This window comes from Nycticebus coucang, chromosome 23 (genome assembly GCF_027406575.1).
Source record: "Nycticebus coucang isolate mNycCou1 chromosome 23, mNycCou1.pri, whole genome shotgun sequence".
Taxonomy (NCBI): domain Eukaryota; kingdom Metazoa; phylum Chordata; class Mammalia; order Primates; family Lorisidae; genus Nycticebus; species Nycticebus coucang.
Genome location: NC_069802.1, coordinates 15,666,174 through 15,672,367, shown reverse-complemented (window position 1 = coordinate 15,672,367; position 6,194 = coordinate 15,666,174). Strand labels below are relative to the sequence as shown.

General features: G+C 41.5%; 1 protein-coding gene across 1 annotated transcript in view; it reads right to left on the bottom strand.

The window, feature by feature from the left end:
* Positions 1–570: 570 nt before the first annotated feature.
* Positions 571–6,194, bottom strand: part of RELL1 (RELT like 1) — a 69,359-nt gene continuing 63,735 nt past the window's right edge. The window contains exon 7 of the mRNA XM_053577637.1: positions 571–2,496. The gene's annotated coding sequence lies outside the window, so the exon portion shown is untranslated. The remainder of the gene's footprint in view (positions 2,497–6,194) is intronic.

The following is a 6,194-nucleotide window of genomic DNA, read 5'->3' as shown; positions in this document are numbered from 1 at the left end:
GTGAGTAAGGCGCCGGCCCCATATACCGAGGGTGGTGGGTTCAAACCCAGCTCCAGCCAAACTGCGATAAAAGAATAGTTGGGCATTGTGAGAGGTGCCAGAAGTCCCAGCTACTCAGGAAGCTGAGGCAAGAGAATCACTTAAGCCCAACAGCTGGAGATTGCTGTGAGCTGTGATGCCACAGTACTCTACCAAGGGTAACAAAGTAAGACTCTATCTCTAAAAAAAAAAAAAAAAAAAAGGAATCCCATATCAATGGCAAGGTACAGTGGCCTGTAATCCCAGCACTCTGGGAGGACAAGGCAGGTAGATTGCCTGAGCTCACAGGTTCATGACCAGTCTGAGCAAGAGTCCCAGCTATACTGTTGTGGGCTTGAGCCCAAGAGTTTGAGGTTGCTGTGAGCTGTGATGCCATGGCACTCTACCGAGGGCAACAAAATGAGACTCTGTCTAAAAAAAAAGAAAAAGAAAAAAACAACAGAAAACAGCACCATAAAATTATACTCAATAAGTTATACTACTCCGTCGTATGTTCAATGTAGAAGGCACCAATGATTATTCAAAACAACACACTGTTTAACGTTTTTATTTTTAACTCTGCTTTGGTAGTACAAAAGTCATAAAAGTACAAACCAGACAGTTAAAAATACATTTGACGTCAAAATGGTGAAAAATTTCCTTTACAAAGTTTTACATCAAGGTGGTAGCCAACTCATTTATGACACAGAAAACTGTCCATCATTAGTGTTTTACAGAAGTTTTACTGTGGACCCCAACCCTTATAAAGGAGGAGGAAAAACACAAGATATGTAAACATCAGTGGCTCTGGGAACACTTACAAATTTTCATCAGATGGTAAAATATAAACCAGTAAAAAGCTTATGCATTGAAAATATAGAATGCTTAACTTTTGGCATTTTTTGGAAGCCAGCCAGACAAACACTCCTCAAGTATTAAAAAATATTTAAAACGTTCTCTTGGTATAAATACAATTTTAAATATTTTCGAGTATTCTCTTGTCTGTTGTATTGCTATAAAAAAAGTGCTTGGATTTGAATAAAATTCAAAAATATTTAAAGCTGAAGAATATCTTACATTTTATCCCCTCACCATTTTGAGGGCATAATATTATGCTTGTTTGTTTTTAATTAAAACTAATGGCCTAGACTGCATATATATTATTTACACTAATATACACCCCTAAAATTCCTATATGGCTATTTTCTGGACCTCGGTGAAATTGATTTCCACAGCCACTTCTCCTATTCCATGGTGTACTTGAACGTATACACACACACCCTTATTAGTTTTCAGCAAAAACCTGACTGAAATTGAACTTATTAGTCATTTACAAGGTTAAAAATTTGTAGTTTGGTGCCAGAAACAGAATCAAATAAGCATAGTAAATACTTTGAAGTATATTTTGATAGAGGCAGGCCTTGGTGATTTCCCTATAACAAGACTTTGCCAGCTGTCACCCAGACCTACATAAATAATGTACTGCTATCTTTGCCTCTGGGTTTAAGTTAAAAAAAAAAAAGATGAGTTTGCCAGGCCTAAAGGGAAAGTAGTCACTAAGAGTCTTTTAAATAATGAGCGTTAGTTATAAGCCGGGGAACAGGAGGTATACCAAGGAAAACACACTGGGGGTAGGTGGGGCCCCTTCTTACCCCAGAAGGTTCTTTTGTTTTGGCCTTGGGGCCAATTATTGTCAAAACAATAATTTTTTTTTTTTTGGTGACTTGAAGCCATTTTCAATCAGTGGACTAAATAAAAATTGCTTAGCTCAAGTTGAAAAAAATAAATTCTCAATATGTTATATGTGACCAAGGAATAGCACAGTGGCAGCTGGAGTTAACGTTGAGTTCTTGGTCTGTAATTCAAAGTCTAGCTTCTGGTCGCAACTGACTCCAAGATCTCATGGGGAATCAATTTCTCAGGGCTGGACTAGATTATTTCTGTGAAGCTTTGGCCACTGAAGATACATCTGTTATCTTTTGTAACAGCTAAACTAAATTTATGACGATCTTATTACAACCACTGTCAAATGGGATGTAAGAACTGGAAAACAGAAACACACACAAACCCCCACCACACACACCATGAGCATGCGCTCAGACTGTACATGAGTATTCCACTGTACATGGAGATCTTAATGGAAAAACCGCAGTTGTGTACACCAAGGCCAGGGCAGGGGCAAGGGGAGTGGTAGCTGAGGGTGGTTGGGAAGATTTAAAAAAAAAAAACAAATGAGCTCTTTCCTTAAAGAATAAGGGAAATGGAGTAAGTTTTTCATCAGACATTTCAAACCAGAACTTGTTTCAAAGCAAACTGAATTCTATACCCAGCATAGCAAATATATTTCCCTTTGAGGTTTTCTCCACATGCCTGCTGATTCCATGATAGAAACCATATAAAACATGTAAAAATATTCCCTAGGCAACTTCATGTCTTGAAGGTTTTCAGTCTCTTAGAACTCTTCAAATAAAGTCGCTCCTGCAAGAGAAAACAAAAATAGTAGAGCTTTAACAAAAAGTAAACATCATATTGAATATTAATCTGCCCGAATATTTTATTATTACTTTTTTTTTTTTTTGGAGACAGGGTCTCCCTTTATAACCCTCAGTAGAGTGCCGTGGGTACTCACAGCTCACAGCAACCTCCAATTCCTGGGCTTAGCCAATTCTCTTGCCTCAGCCTCCCGAGTAGCTGGGACTACAGGCGCTTGCCACAACGTCCGGCTATTTTTTTTTTGTTTTGCAGTTTGGCCGGAGCTGGGTTCGAACCGGCCATGCTCGGTATATGGAGCCAAGGCCCTACCCACTGAGCCACAGGTGCCGCCCCTGCCTGAATATTTTAAAACAGAGAATTCTAGTCCATTCTCACACTGCCCATCCCATCCCACCCCATAATATGTTTTTTTCCACAATTCAGTTCAAAGAAGTTTAACTAAAATTAAAACTAAGCAAATTCCGGGGGTGGCGCCTGTGGCTCAGTGAGCAGGGCACCGGCCCCATATACCGAGGGTGGCGGGTTCAAACCTGGTCCCGCCCAAACTGCAACAACAAAAAATAGCCAGGCGTTGTGGCGGGCGCCTGTAGTCCCAGCTGCTCGGGAGGCTGAGGCAGGAGAATCGCCTAAGCCCAGGAGTTGGAGGTTGCTGTGAGCTGTGTGACGCCATGGCACTCTACTGAGGGCCATAAAGTGAGACTCTGTCTCTACAAAAAAAAATAAATAAATAAAAATAAAAAAAAAACTAAGCAAATTCCAAAAGGATCTGATTATCAATGTCTGGCAAAGCAAAAAAAAAAAAAAAAAATAGAATTTGAGAACCACGGAAGAATGAGGGTATTTGGGGTTAGCTCATTTGCCAGAGGCTGTCGAGGAAGGAGCAAGAAGAGTGACATTCTCCATCATTAGGAACCGCAGATGTATCAGAGGTGTCTCTATGGACCACCCAGGGCAGCCTACTAAGAATTTCAAGTAAGAACACGGCGACAGGAGGCGGAGCAAGATGGCAGCCGAGTAACAGCTTCCTTGCATCTGGGCACCGTGAGTCTGGGGAGATAGGACTCCAGGCATCTCTGGCTGGTGGGAACTGCCTATCATCACTCCTATGAAAATACAGGGAGTCAGCGAGAGACTTCTGGACCCCAAGAGGAGGACTAAAACAGTGGAAAGCCGGCAAGTGGTCGCGTGTGTTCAATCCGTCTAAACCCGCCCACAACTGTAAGTTCAGTAGCAGCGAGACTGCAAACCAGAAAGGCCTTACCTGTGAACTGTTTTGATGTCCTTGGACTTGGCACTGAGTTGAACTGCCTTGGGGAAGGCCTGAGCGGGAGTGCGGAGAACTTTGGCCGTTGTCTAGGGCCCCAGTCTGAGCCACTGAGCCAGACGGAGCTGATAGTGTTTGGTGGTGGGTCACACGGATCCATTGTCAGGGATCTGCCCCGGCAAGCTCTGCCCTCAGGGTCGCAGAGCTAGAAACGGGTGGGAGCTGGTAACCCAGCAACCAAGTAGCCTAAGGGTGGGGTCTGAGCCGCCTTGCAGCCCTAACCCTCAGGGGCAGAGTGAGATCGGTTTTGGCACACTGAGTAAGTGCATAGCCACTTCAGCAGCGATTCCAGCGAGAAAGCTGGGAAAGCTTCTGCTCAGCAAGTTTACAAGTTCAAAGTGCCTTTTAAGTAGGCTGAAGAGAGATTTAGGGTGTCTACCTGCTGGGGTTTGAGAAATCAGCAGCCTCCAGTCGTATCAGAACTGTGACTAACATCTCATACCCCAGAAGACCACGTGTTGCCCAGACAATATTCAATAACATATACAAACTGCTTTGTTTTTGGTTGTGTATTTTTTTCTTCTTTTATTTTTTTGGTTTGGTTGTTTTTTTTGTTTGTTTATTTTGACGTTGCTGATGTTCTTTTGTTTTTTTAATTTCAATCTTTTCCACACAGATCCCTTTTTCTTTCTCAATTTTCCTAGTTTAATTATAATTTCCCATTGCTGCCTTTTTTAATAACTTCAACTTCATTTTTGCTAGTGTTTCTACCGATATAATTTGGTTTTTCACCCAATTTTATCCCCGTAAAGTTTTCTGTTTGCTTCTTTTGGTTTGATTTATAGCATTTTTGTCTTTCCTCTCTACTTGGTGGAGGTGGGGTACTGTGTCTGATCAGGTTAGCAAAGAGCTGCTGACCTCAAGGGAACCACGCAACTGGGCACCCCCAGAAGGTGGGGTTTTTTTAAGGTTGTGTCAAAGTACCCTACTGTACACCTATATTGCCCTGTCTCCCTCTTTCTGTGCCTCTCTTCTTTTTGTCCATATTCCTTATACCCACCCCCTCTCCTTTCTCTATCTTTCTTTTTTTCTTATCACTCGGTCCTCCTTTCTTTCATCCCCTTTTTTTGCTCTTCAACCTTCTCACCCTTCTGGTCCTATAACCCTTAGTCCACAGGCATAAGAACTTAAAGAGCAAAAGGAAGTGAAAGGAAAATTAGGGCAAGGAAACAGATAAAAGAAATCACTCATGAGGAAGAATCAGCAGAAAACTCCAGGCAACATGAAGAACCAGTCTAGAACAACCCCACCAAGGGACCATGAGGTAGCTACTGCAGATGATTCCACCAGTATAGAAATGTTAGGAATGACAGAAAGGGAATTTAGAATACACATGTTGAAAACAATGAAAGAAATGATGGAAACAATGAAGGAAATTGCTAATAAAGTGGAAAATAACCAAAAGGAAATCCAAAAACAGAATCAAATAAGAGATGAACGATATGAAGAATATAAAAAGGATATAGCAGACCTGAAGGAACTGAAACAGTCAATTAGGGAACTTAAAGATACAATGGAAAGTATCAGCAACAGGTTAGACCATGCAGAAGAAAGAATTTCAGAGGTAGAAGACAAAGTTCTTGAGATAACTCAGACAGTAAAAGAGGCAGAAAAGAAGAGAGAGAAAGCAGAACGTTCACTGTCAGAATTATGGGACTTTATGAAGCGTTCCAACATACGAGTTATAGGAATTCCAGAAGGGGAAGAAGAATGCCCCAGAGGAATGGAAGCCATACTAGAGAATATTATAAAAGAAAATTTCCCAAACATCACCAAAGAGTCTGACACACTGCTTTCAGAGGGATATCGGACCCCAGGTCGCCTCAACTCTAACCGAGCTTCTCCAAGACACATTGTGATGAACCTGTCCAAAGTCAAGACAAAAGAAAAGATTCTGCAAGCTGCCAGGAGTAAGCGCCAGTTGACCTACAGGGGCAAATCCATCAGAGTTACCGCAGACTTCTCTAATGAAACTTTCCAAGCAAGAAGACAATGGTCATCTACCTTTAATCTACTTAAACAGAACAATTTTCAGCCCAGAATTCTGTACCCTGCTAAGCTAAGCTTCAGAATTGATGGAGAAATCAAATCATTTACGGATATACAAACATTGAGGAAATTCGCCACAACAAGACCAGCTCTACAGGAAATACTTCAACCTGTTCTGCACACTGACCTCCACAATGGATCAGCAGCAAAGTAAGAACTCAGAAATCAAAGGACAAAACCTAACCTCCACACTGATGCAAAAGATAAAATTAAGCAATGGACTCTCACCAAATAAGACGAATAGAATACTACCACACTTATCAATTATCTCAATAAATGTTAATGGCTTGAATTCCCCACTGAAGAGACA